This window comes from Cnephaeus nilssonii (assembly GCF_951640355.1).
Source record: "Cnephaeus nilssonii genome assembly, chromosome: 12".
Lineage (NCBI taxonomy): Eukaryota > Metazoa > Chordata > Mammalia > Chiroptera > Vespertilionidae > Cnephaeus > Cnephaeus nilssonii.
Genome location: NC_137083.1, coordinates 26,942,550 through 26,956,343, shown reverse-complemented (window position 1 = coordinate 26,956,343; position 13,794 = coordinate 26,942,550). Strand labels below are relative to the sequence as shown.

The window sequence follows — 13,794 nt, the reverse complement described above, 5'->3', positions numbered from 1 at the left end:
AAGATTCAGTCAGTCACACAAATGGTGAAGGTTGATGAGATAGTACAGATTTGTGGAGTGCAGTTGCTTCTAAATGGACTTTCTACCCTCTCATAGCTTCTTATATTCTGCTTTGTCAGGCTCTTAATTCACTTCCATGATTGCATCTGGGGTGCTTCTAAGCAATCAATCATCTGTGCTGGTCTTTCATACACACTTTGATTCAGTCTTTTTGGGTGAATAAATGCTGTTTCTGTTGCATCTGTTACCAGTTTTTCTGTGTTATTTTATTCTTAAAGAAACATAGGTCTGTGGGTGAGAAGTGAACTGAGTTGGTCTCTGTTTTAGAATTGATCCTATAGTGGATTGACATAAAGTGTAAGGAAAAGAGAATGATGAACTCTGGGAGAATGGTGGTGTCATTTGCTTTTACAAGGAAGACTGACTGGTCTGTAGTGGAAATTCATGAGTTCTGTTTGATTGATATCTATTAATATTCAAGTGGACTTGTTGAAGAGGCAATTGGATAAAAGAGCATAAGGAGGTCAGAATTGAAGTTATAGATTTGGGAGTTTTTAGCATAGAATTGTATTTAAAGCCATGATACTAAGATGAGATGATTGGGGGAACAGGTATAGACAGAAAAATCATGATGTCCCTGGGCCTTGTACATTCAGGGGAGAAAAGACTGGTAGAAGAGTCTGAGCAAGTGCAGCAAGCTGGGTAGGAAGAAAAGTAGGAGATGGTTGTGTCACAACAGCCCACAGAAGGAAGTGTTTCAAGAAGAATCGACCGTAAACCTATCTCTAATGCTTCTGAGAGTCTTGATAAGGTGGTATCACATAATTGACCACTTGCTTTGACAACGTGGAGGTCATTGTTAATGTTGATCTCTAATTCTAGCCCCAGGTCTCTTATTGGAGACTTTCATATGTTTTCTCTAATGTCAACTGAGAAAATAACAATTCTAGGAAGTAGCCATCAATTTTCTACTCTATGTCCAGGAATTCATGTGAAATTAAGCTAATCTTTATTCTTCAGTGAGTTTATTTGTCAAAAGTTCAAGTTCTGTCTTTTGGGAACTGGAAAAATATTCTTACTTGCGCTACAACAACTATTCCAGAAGAATGTAATCCTATATAATAAAAGCCTAGATGGCATCACGCCCTCACGCGATGCCCTTGTGCAACATCATCACAAGATCGTCATCACAAGTTGGCTGCCACAAGATGGCCGCCACAAGATGGCCACGAGGGAAGTGCCATTGTGGGTGATCAGGCCAGCAGGGCAGGGCAGTTGGGGGAGACCAGACCGGCAGGGGAGGGTAGTTGGGGGCAACTGGGCCTGCAGGGGAGGGCAGTTGGGGGTGATCAGGCCTGCAGGGGAAGGCAGTTGGGAGCAACCAGGCTGGCAGGGGAGGGCAGTTGGGGGCGATCAGGCTGGCAGGGGAGGACAGTTGGGGGCAATTGGGCCAGCAGGGGAGGGCATTTGGGGGCAATCAGGCTGGCAGGGGAGTGGTTAGGCAGTGATCAGGCTGGCAGGCAGAAGTGGTTAGGGGCAATCAGGCAGATAGGCAAGCAAGTGGTTAGGAGCCAGCAGTCCCAGATTGTGAGAGGGATGTCCTACTGCCGGTTTAGGGATTGGGCTTAAACTGTCAGTCGGATATCCCCCAAGGGGTCCCAGATTGGAGAGGGTGCAGGTGGGCTGAGGGACACACACACCCCACCCCCCTGTGCATGAATTTCGTTCACCAGGCCTCTAGTAATATATGATAGATTAAGGATTACATTAATGATGACAGTGGATAGTTGTTAATATAGGTAAAAATATCTTTTTAAAATCACTTTATAAATCAGGAGGACTATTTTACAAATTTTATGATTATTAACTTTAACCTTTTGCACTCGGATGTCGAGTGTGACTTGACACGGTTAGCATCGGTAGCAGGAATCGAGAAAAAAGCAAGCGAGTGCAAAGGGTTAAGTGTGAAATAGTTTCATATTTACATTTTTAAATACCCAGTTTTAAGTACAGTCATCACTTGATAACATTTCAGTGATTTTGAATGTTATTTTCTTTTTTTTATTAATTAATCTTTATTGTTCAGATTATTACAGTTGTTCCTCTCTTTTTACCCCCATAGCTCCCCTCCACCCAGTTCCCACCCCACCCCATGCCCTTAACCCCCCTCCCACACTGTCCTCATCCATAGGTGTAAGGTTTTTGTCCAGTCTCTTCCCGTACCCCTCACACTCCCTTCCCCCCAAGAATTGTCAGTCCACTCCCTTGCTATGCCCCTGATTCTATTATATTCACCAGTTTATTCTGTTCATCCGATTTTTTATTCACTTGATTTTTTAGTATTTGTTGTCACTTTGTTGTTCATAATTTTTATCTTTACCTTTTTCTTCTTCTTCCTCTTCTTAAAGAATACCCTTTAGCATTTCATATAATACTGGTTTGGTGGTAATGAACTCCTTTGGCTTTTTCTTATCTGTGAAGCTCTTTATCTGACCTTTAATTCTAAATGATAGCTTTGCTGGGCAGAGTAATCTTGGTTGTAGGTTCTTGCTATTCATCACTTTGAATATTGATTTCAGAGAGGAAGGGAGAGGGAGTGAGAGATAGAAACATCAATGATGAGAGAGAATCATTGATCGGCTGCCTCCTACATGCCCCCCACTGGAGATCAAGCCCACAACCGAGGCATGTGCCCTTGACTGGAATTGAACCTGGGACCCTTCAGTCTGCAGGCTGATGCTCTATCCACTGAGCCAAATCAGCTAAGGCTGAATGTGTTTTTTTTCTTATTCATTTATTTTCTTAGGTTGATAGTATGTGTTCTAAATTAAATATACAAACAGTCAATTTTATTTTTAATTCTATTAGTGTTATTGTCACTAATAGATGATACTGTCACTTATAAATTATTTAAATGGTAAAGCAATTTAATTCAAGTTAGTCACTTTTCTGTTAAAGCAAAATAACTTTTAATATTAAAATAAACATTTTATTTATTTATTTACTTTGAATTCATAAGGCATTGTGGGCCAGGTGGAGACCTCTTTCTTGAAGAGGCACACTGACTTCTGCCTGATCCCCTAATTATTTACTTGAATACACATTTTCCCTTTAGCAATGCATATGGGCATATCAAAGGTAAAGTTTGGTAAACAGTAAAAGGATTATCAGGTTAGGGAATTGCCTTGAGCCACCACTATATCAACATGAACAATCGCTGCTTACGCCCAAGGTTCATCGGCCTTCTGCGTTCCTTGGTGCACTACAGTATTGGCAAGCAGTGGCTCCCCGCATCTCCCCCTTTTTGTTTTCTTAATAAATCCTGAAAAGTGTATGCCGACTGTAGGGCTTGAGTCCTTTTAAGACTCTTCATCCCGCATCTGCAGACTAGAAATAAACACATAAGAACAAGAATGAGACAGACAATAGTGGTTAGGTAGATGTAGGAAGATCCAGTGAAGGCTTTTGTCCTTCAATCTTTTTGACTTTGGTTAAATATGATGTGTTTGTATATGTGTATAGTATATTTTATTACCATTAAACTTTTATATGCTTGATAAAGTTAAGGACATATTTTTGTTCATGCTTCCTGAGAAGGTTCTCTGTGCCTTTATATAATATCAAGCTGAAAGTTGTACTTAGCTTATAAATTTTTATGAATAAAAATTGTGCTAAAGGTGTTTATCATGACATTATTTTTTAAAAACTCCTTTTACTTTTTTCTTAAAGCTTACTGTAAAATAACCTATTTAAGTAGCTGAGTGTACTTAAATTATCACATAACAAAGATCTTATTTCATCTTGAGTAAATGCTTGTTAAAATTACTCCCAAAAAGTACCTAGTATACTTATTTATAAAACTATCCATATATGTGTGATATAGTATGTGAGGTATATATGTATGTATAATTATGTAATTACATTAAGGAAATAAGTGATTCATTGGTATACTAGAGCTTAGTCACAGACACCCCCCCTCTCCTCCTAACAGCAGGTACATATATTATTATTCATTCAACACAGTTGTAGTCAGTTTATATTCAAGCTATTGAAGATGTTTTAGTTTGAAGTGGTGAGAATAGTAGCAAATGTTAATCATGGCTTCCTGGAGGAATTTCTTTTGAGTACAGGATTTAACAGAATTAGCTATGGCAGGGTCTTTATGTTGAAAGAGTAGACTTAGAGGAGCTGAATAATGAGATGAAGAATGTGATACATTTTAAGGTGGCCCATTTTCTTTGGTACTATCTCCATAAAAATTTATGGAAGCTCAGAAATTACCCCAGGCCTCTTTTAAAGTATTTAAGTCAGTGCTACTACAGGCAGACAGGATTGGGGGCATTTCTTTGAGACCTAATTAAGTTTTAAGTTATTTTATAATCTTGAGTCATATTTGACATGTTTAAACCAGGTAGGATTAGGAGTAAATTATTTCACATCATATTTATTTATTTAGTTTGATGAAAATATGTGAACTTTTATCAACTGAGTTCTATAAATGAAGGTGGTTGTTTAGCTCAGGAGAGGAAAAGTGGAGGGAACCTTTAGAAGTATAATAAATAAGCTGATAAAAGGAAATTTTAAAATGTTTTCTTGCTGAGAACACATATCCAGCATTTTAGAAAGGCATAACTCAGGCCAGGGAGACAATTCAGGAAGGAGCCTTGTATTAAAATGTAAAGTTCTTAATTTTTCAAGATGTGACAGTTGGGAGTCATTGTAGTCCTGCATGGAAGTAACTGATAATAATTATTGATAAAGTATTAGTGCAAGAATATATGTGGCAATGGAGTGTCAGGTAAGAAAGAAGCAACAGAAACCTCAGGAAATATGTATAGGGCAGCGTTTTCAACCTTTTTCATCTCATAGCACATATAAACTAATTACTAAAATAGTGCGACACACCAAAAATACATTACATTTTTTGCCAATCTGACAAAAAAGGGTATAATTTTAAATCACTCACAACAGTCAGCTATTGTTGTGTTGCTGGTGTCATTTTTTTTTTATTTGACAACTAAGGGAAAAGAGGTCTAATTATATAATTTTTATTCTTTCAAAATTTTTATTCATTTTGGTATAATTTTGATGCATTCACACCAGACAGCTACTGTTGTCATTTTTTAATTTGACGAACTAAGGGAAAAGAGGTGAGTGCCCCTGAATAGTTAGGTATTGCAGGTTTCAGAAGTTCTTGCGGCACACCAGTTGAAAATCACTGGTATAGGATATTGACTGGCAAATGTTGAAAGTGAGAAGAAACAGCCAAGGCATTTGGGTAGTTGTTCTTCTCTGTTCAGTAGCAATATTTTTAAGGAACTCATTAATTATAGATAGAGTTTAAATAGAACATTAAAAAGTGAAATAAATGAGATGGTACACTGAATAGAGTTTAGAGAAGGATTGAGTTTCTGTAAATGGAAAAAATTAGTTTCCTTTAAATGGAGAAAGATTGGAAATGAAAAGAGATAATCATCTGCTTGCTCTTTTTCATAGTATTATTGTAAACCATTAACAGATATCAGATATTTTAGACCATTAACTTCCCTCTCACAGCCCACGACCCCTCGCTTCTTACTGCCTGCCTGCTCGCTGCTCCTTAGTGCTGCTGTGGAGGGGGGAGAGGCTGCCATGGGATGCGCTTCTGGCTGAGTGCTTCTGGCTGAGCGGCACTCCCCTTGTGGGAGCACACTGACCACCAGGGGGTAGCTCCTTTGTTGAGCGTCTGCCCCCTGGTGGTCAGTACACACCAGAGCAACTGGTCATTCTGGTCGTTCTGCCATAATGGACACTTAGGCTTTTATTATATAGACTCGAGGCCTGGTGCACGAAATTCGTGCACAGGGGTGTGTGTCCCTCAGCCCAGCCTGCACCCTCTCCAATCTGGGACCCCTCGAGGGATTTCCAACTGCCCGTTTAGACCCGATAGCTAAACGGGCAGTCGGACATCCCTCTCACAATCCAGGACTGCTGGCTCCCAACTGCTCGCCTGCCTGCCTTCCTGATTGCCCCTAACCGCTTCTGCCTGCCAGCCTGATCACCCCCTAACCACTCCCCTGCCAGCCTGATTGATGCCTAACTGCTGCCCTGCCAGCCTGTTTGCCCCTAATTTCCCTCCCCTGGAGGCCTGGTCACCCCTAACTGCCCTCCCCTGCAAGCCTGGTCCTCCACAACTGCCCTTCCCTGCAGGCCTGGTCAACCCCAACTTCCCTCCTCTGCCAGCCTGGTCACCCCTAACTGTCCTCCCCTGCAGGCTTGATCGCCCCCAACTGCCCTCCCTTGCAGGCCTGGTCCCTCCCAACTGCCCTCCCCTGCTGGCTATCTTGTGGCAGCCATCTTGTGTCCACATGGGGGCAACCATCTTTGACCACATGGGGGCAGCCATCTTGTATGTTGAAGTGATGATCAATTTGCATATTACTCTTTTATTAGATAGGATGGGCTAGCATGAAATGGAACTAATTTTTATATCCCTTTATAAATAAATCTGGGTCAAAATTTGTGTTCTGTCTTTATTTACTGTGGTAAGCAGAGAAATTCAAAGTTCTTAAGGCCAGCAGCATCCTATCCTGTTATGAAATTTCTGCCATTTGTGTCCTGGCACTGCTGCTCTGAGTTTAAAAATCTACTTGGCTTTGAGGTTTTTGAAGTCATTTTACAACTGACTGTCCATATTTTCCTTTTCTTTACTAAACCATGTTTTCTGGATGATTTAATTGGAAGCACAGTTTTCCTTTTTATAGTTTATCTTTTAGTCTGTTTTCCCTGTTTTTCTTGAATATATTGACTTACAGTTTTTAAATTAGGAATGACTAATACTTAGCAGCAAACTTTTCAAATGAGAATTAAACTTCATTCATTTCTGGAAAGGGCCAATGAAAAGAGGCATAGTGGTCATTTTTTTGTGCTTTAAAATTTTAGTTTGTGATTGCATTTCCATTTCTATATACCTTACATGTTTGTCCCGGTTTGTGGAGAGATTTAAAGACACCAAGTAGTAATCTTGTAGAGAAATCATTTGTAGATTATTTGAAAGTTTATGAAGTATGCATCAGTTTAAAAAAATTTTTTACCAAAGTTTTTAGGCAGCTTGATGGGTGTCCCTGGGGAGCTTATTTCAAGATGTTAATTAGGCTGTTAGTGATTAATTTATGATAACAAAGCTGGCTAAGCTGGCTGAAGTTTTCCCAGCCACTTTTCAATTGTTCATTTCCAAATGATCTTAATGAGCTTTGAGTTCTATTTTTGAAATGAACTTGATAATGTTGTAATACTTTGAGGGAAAATATAGTGCTTGCTTCTTTTGAAAAAGCTTTCTGAAATCATTTCAATATTTATTTTCTCAGAGTCTGGCATATTGGAAGTGTTTAGTAAATGCTTCTTGAGTAAATTGGACTGTCCTCTTTGTTTCTAACTGGTATGGTGTTGACACATTTCAAATTTGATTAAGTGGGAGGAAATAAACCAACGTGCGACACCTTCTCTGTGTCATGAACTTTTACAAGTGCTTTATATGCATACAGATAGAAAGATGAACTTAAAGGCTAGTTTAGTGTTCTATGCTTTTAAATCTTCCTTTTTATAAATAATATCTCTTAATACTGAATTGTAATGCAATGTCATTTTTGAAGGGCAATAAATACCTTTAGTAAGACCTCCATTGAAGATATAGTAGTTTGATGTTCATATAGAAAAGTAAAGACAAATTCCTGTTTTGAGTTAAAAACATGTTTCTGTTTCTAAATTCTTAGGGCACTTTCTGTTGTGAAGAATTAATATATCTTCTATTATGAAATGGTGTGATAGTATAGATTCTCTTTACTATAGATGAAAAGTTGCCAGGAAGTTCAGAGATAAATTTAGTGTATTTATCATCGTGTTTTGGATTCTCCATAGAATTACCTGTCTCTTTGTCCTTTTTCTAACTGTTTTCTGATTTAAACTAGTCTATTATTTATGTTTATTCATCACAGTATTTATAGAGATAGATAGAATATAGATTATATAAGTAGTTGCTCAAATTAAGCAATCATTAATGTGATGTTTATTCTTAAAATGTACATATTTTAAATATGCAGATGAAACACATTAAATGTAGGAAATTACAGATAAAAAGACATTAAAATTAATATTTCTGCATGCAAGATTGGTTCTTTTAATGTGTATAAAGCAAATAGCATTTAAAAGTAGGATTATGCTGCACATACAGTTTTATAACATTTTCCCCACTTGTTATATTATAAACAATTTTCCGTTTCACTAAGTATGCTAGCCACATAACTTTTATTTGGTTTGACGGTATTTCAAGGTAAGAGATTCTGTGGATTAATGAACTGATCTCCTATTCTTAGATATTTATGTTATAACTAGCTTTTGTCATGAACAACACTATAGTAAACATTCTTAAAGCTAAATCTTTGTACCTGTTAGTTATGTCATTAGGATAAATAACAAGAAATAAAATTGTATCGTCAGGCTTTACATTTTTAAGGCTTTTGGTGTGTTTCCAAAATTGCCCTCTAGAAAGTGTGTTTCAATTTACACTCTTCATCAGTAGTGTCTGCTTTTATCCCTCTCTCTGTACACATGATGGTTATTTTGTACTTAATACCTTATCAGATACCAGAAAGTAGCATATCAAAAATAATTTGTATATCATTCAGGCATAGTTAGGATGTGAAGGCAGTTAAACTGGGACAGTTCATTAACTGTTGAGGTTAATTTGGTTGGATAGGTGAGTGTACCTTTCCTTTCTTACTGGAAGCTACAAATTTGAACATTTGGTCAAAGAGATAAACCTTGTTAATTAAAGGAATAATATTATTTACTTGAGTGCTTTACCACGTCAGTTTTAGAACACTCTTAAGAATTCAAATGTCAGGTTTATTATCACATATATGTAGCACCCAACTAATTTTGTTATTATGTATTGATTTCTAAATGTTTTAAGAAATATTAAAAGTAGGTCTTGGCAATTTTTAATATTCAAAATTTAATGATAAAAAGATAATGAAGGGAAGTTTATCCATCTCTTCATTTTTCCCTGCCATTTACTCTCTGGATTGTGAAGAACTTGTAGGGTCTGAAATTTTATCCAGCTTGCACACTAATAAGCTAGTCTGTTACCGTTTCATGAATGCTAGTAGAAGACAGACTCCATTTTCTTAATACTTTGACTTGTTAAGTTGTCATTACTTAGCTCTTGTTAGTCAAGTAACCAGTTCAGCTCAGCAAGGATAAATAAGGCTTTAAAGAGCTTATAACATAGAAAGATCACATTAATTAAGATCAGAGGTAGAATAAGAAAAGGTCAAACAACATAAGTGGTATCAACATAGTTCTTTAAGGAATCTAAGGAAGTCAAAACTATCTTACTGTGAAGAGGAGGCCACAACGTTTGAATTTGGTCTTGGAGTTCAACAAGCACAATGTATGTAGCTGGGTCCATGGGTAGAGAGGAAATACCATGAACAATGGCATGAGAAGAAGCCAACATATGGTTAGGGTTTGGTTATGGTTAGGATGTTTCTAATGTATTCTGGAACTAGTGAGTGCCTATGGAGTGCATGCCTTCCTTTTATCTACTAGAAAGTCTGTTGGGATATAATTAGATTATATTTGTTTACATACTATAAATATAAATGTATGCAAAGTTGAGTTTATGAAAGTTAGAAAAATTGACTTAATAGAAGAGTACCTTTATTCAGGTGAAATGATTGTTGAGTTGCAGCCCAGAACTTACTTGTGATTTTAAAAACTATATACTTTTGTTGATTTCAGAGAGGAAAGGAGAGGGAGAGAGGGATAGAAACATCAATGATGAGAGAGAATCATTGACCTGCTGCCTCCTTGTACGCCCCCTACTGGGTATCGAGCCCACAACCTGGGCATGTTCCCTGACCTGGAATCAAACCATGACCTCCTGGTTCATAGGTTGACACTCAACCACTGAGCCATCGTGACCAGGCTTATTTGTGATTTTTGCTTTTCTTTGCCTTCTGCTTTTAGCTTCTTCCTCCTCATCAGTATCAGTGTATTGCATATATGTTGTGTAAGAGATATATTAGGTGTAATTGTATGGTAAAGATAAACCAAGGGAAAAAATTCAAGACTGGTTCATTGTAAAGTTAGTAATTATAAAAATAGACGTGAAAAGTAAACATAAAAATTACCCCAAATTTATGGCATAAGTATGCAAAAATATTTTATATTGCTCTCTGCAAGCTGTTTGTAAATCTGGATAGCCATTCTAATTCTTCTGTAAATAGGTACTACATCCAATTTGTATACTCAGAGAAGGTCATTCCTTCCCATGTTCCTTCCATTTCATCCCTACTCCACCTCTTGTAGGTCACTAACTTCAGTGCTTTGTTGCTTATTTTCCCTGTTTATTTTAGTGATGATAAGAAGCTATGTGCATTAAATTTTTTCTGTCTCTCATTACATATATGTAAAATTTTTTAAAAATTCCCTTTCATAGATATATGTCATATGAAAGGGATTTTTTAAATTATAAAATTTAAGAACATGCATGTGTCTGTTTATAATTATTTTTCACAGTTGTACAGAGCTCTTTTGTATATGAATGGTAGTTTATTTGACCAGTCTCTTATATTTGGACATTTAGATAGATTCGAATATTTTGCAATTACACATATTCTTGTAATGAGTAACTTCATGTTATATATTTTCACATTGTTTAAGATAAATCTTATGGGTTAATTCCTAGAAGTGGGATTGTTGTGTTGAAGGGAAAATACGTAGTTTTGTTAGTGCCAAATTCCCCTCCATAGAGTTGTACCACTTTGCATTCACACCAGCAATATATGAATGACAGTACCTATTTTTTTCACAGCCTTGCCGAAAGAGTATATATGTTATCAAAGATAAGCAAAGCACATACTAGTTAAAGTGGTAAGAACAGATTTTAGTCAGTAATATATTATTGGAGTAAGGAAAAGAGTCTGGCAGAACTCAAGTTCCATTTGTACAGAGGTGACTGGGCATTTTAAAGAGAGAATGAGGGAATAGGGAGTGAGTGAGTGGAGGCTCAGTAGAGTAAAGGAAGTGAAAAGGTACAAAAAGCTGGAAGGGGTGATTGGTCCATGTGAAACCCAACTGGGTTTTGCTAACTGGGGCTTATTGAAGTTAGGCTCCCACCCTCCCATCCTCCAAGGCTGGAAGACAGAGGCCCTATCTCCCCGTGTTAGCTGGAACAAATAGTAAATTCTTTTGGCAGCCTTGAATTTTCTCAGGCAGACAGTTTAAAGGGACTAGAGGCATCCTCCTAGGGATGCCTCCTGAGCTGTTAGAAGACTATATTCATATTTTGTTCAAATCTTTATAAACCAAGGTTGAGGCCTAATAGAGAAGAGGGCTCAGAGGAGCCTGGCTAGAGTTTGGTCAAGGACAGAATCTCTGTCAGTGGTCATCTTTAAAATGTTTGCCAACCTTATGGGTGAGAATTAGTATCATTATAGTTTAGTTTACATTTGCCGTATTGCAGTTGTCCCAACACTACTTATGAAAAGACTATCTTCACCTACGTGAAGTGACATGCTATCTTTATTATACTATACTATATTTTTATATGAGGTTGGATCTATTTCTGGACTTTTTTATTTATATCTCAGGAAATTCAAAATTATCTTAGGCAGAACTGACATCTTGATGATATTGAGATATCACAACCAAGAATAAGGAATATCTTTCTATTTTCAAATCTACTTTATATCTTTCAGCTTTCTATATAGAGTTTTGGATCATTTCTTGTTAAGCTTATTTTTAAGCTTATTTCTATTTATTTTTTGTTATTGTACACTAAATTCCTGCACTGGGGAGGGGTCCCTCAGCCCAGCCTGCCCCCTCTCACATACTGGGAGCCCTCAGGGGATGTCCTACTGATGGCTTAGGCCCGCTCCCTGTTGGAAGCGGACCTAAGCCACAGTCTGGCTTCCCTTTGCGGGAGGCGACCGGGCTGATCAGGGGAAGGCGCCAGCCCCATCACCCCGCTGCTGCAGGCACTGCCAGTCATCGCAGCCACCAAGGTGTTTTCATCAACACGGACTCCAGTCTCTTCACCATGAAAAACTGACAACTTTCTTTAGGCATTTTCAAGTTGTGTCTTTCATAGGATATGACATTTCTTTTTTTATTTTTATTTTTATCCTCACCTGAGGGTATGTTTCCATTGATGTTTTTCCCCTTCCCTCCGATCCCAGGCTTGGTCCCTTCCCAAGCCTAAAGCTTCACCCAGGCTTTAGGCTTGGGAAGAGCCCGCCCCCCCCCCCCCCCCCGCCCCTCTGATCGCAGACTCGGCCCCTTCCCAAGCCTAAAGCCTTCACCCCAGGATTTAGGCTTGGGAAGTGGGTCCCCCCGCCCCCCGCCCCTCTGATCGCAGACTCGGATTTGCATACTCACTCTGATTGGCTGTGGGCATAGCGGAGGTATGGTCAATTTACATGTTTCTGTATTATTAGGTAAGATGGAGGTTTCTCATTCAGTGTATCTTCTAAATGGTTATTATTTGTGTATATGAATGCTGTTTGTTTGCATGTTAAATATAACCTGCTACCTTGCTGAATATTTTTATTGTTTGAGTTAGCTTTATCATTGATTTTCTAGGGATTTTCAGTATTATTTTGTCATGTGCAGATAAAAATTGTTGTATTTTTTTCTCTTCCTATTCTTTTGCTTCTAATTGTTTTCTTTAGTCTGATTGCACTGGTAGTACCTTTAGTGCATTGTTAAATATTAGTGAAGATAGAGGACATTTTAAAAAATATATATTTTATTGATTTTTTTATAGAGAGGGAGGGAGAAGGATAGAGAGTTAGAAACATCGATGAGAGAGAAACATCTATCAGCTGCCTCCTGCACACCCCCTACTGGGGATGTGTCCGCAACCAAGGTACATGCCCTTGACTGGAATCAAACCTGGGACCTTTCAGTCTGCAGGCTGACGCTCTATCCACTGAGCCAGACCGGTCAGGGCGATAGAGAACATTTTTGTCTTGTTCTGACCACAGTGGGTATGCCTTATCGAGTTTCCTCATTTAAGTAAATATCTATCATTTTTATTTTCTGATGAGTTGTTATTAGTAATGGCTGTTGACTTTTGTCAGAAGGTTTCTTTAGATCAATTAATATGGCAAGTTATATTAACAGATTTTATAAGATTGAATTACCATTCTTGTCATAAACCCCACTGAGGCAATCTGATTCTAGAGCTTAACAATTCCTTTATTTACTACTTCCTAGTTGAGTTTCAGAGATTGGCTATGCTTATACAAAAGTATAGTCATACAAGTTAGTATTTTTATTAATTGCTAGATGAGTTTAGAGGAGGGAGAGGTCATTATGGAGTTTTAAAAAAATTTTGCAAGGGAGAGGATCACTACCAGCTGTGATATCCTGAGCATCAATCACACTGTACCTGCACTTGCTATATATAGCTTATTTCTCCTTGCTATTTACCTTGGAGGGCATACACCAGTGTCTTAACCTTTTGGTGTTCTGTCAGCATGATTAGTGGTGATGGGCTGATTACAAACTGAAGAAATGCTACAAAATCTCAAATGATGGAGCAAATGCTGCATTATAACAGAGAGGAAGCCTGCAAAATAGAATGGAGACATCATTCTACCTGCAGGATAAAAAGGCAGAATGACAACTGATGCTTTTATAAAGCATAGAGTGGGAAAAATTCATGTCTTTTTATTAGGGAGAAGATTTAGGACCACATAATGAAAATTATTTAAAATGTTATTGTCAGATATGGAAATATCTATATGT

General features: G+C 37.8%; 1 protein-coding gene across 1 annotated transcript in view; it reads left to right on the top strand.

Annotated features, from left to right (window-relative positions):
• The window catches only part of VPS50 (VPS50 subunit of EARP/GARPII complex), a 120,785-nt gene that overhangs the window by 48,181 nt on the left and 58,810 nt on the right, over nt 1–13,794 (top strand). The window lies entirely within an intron of this gene.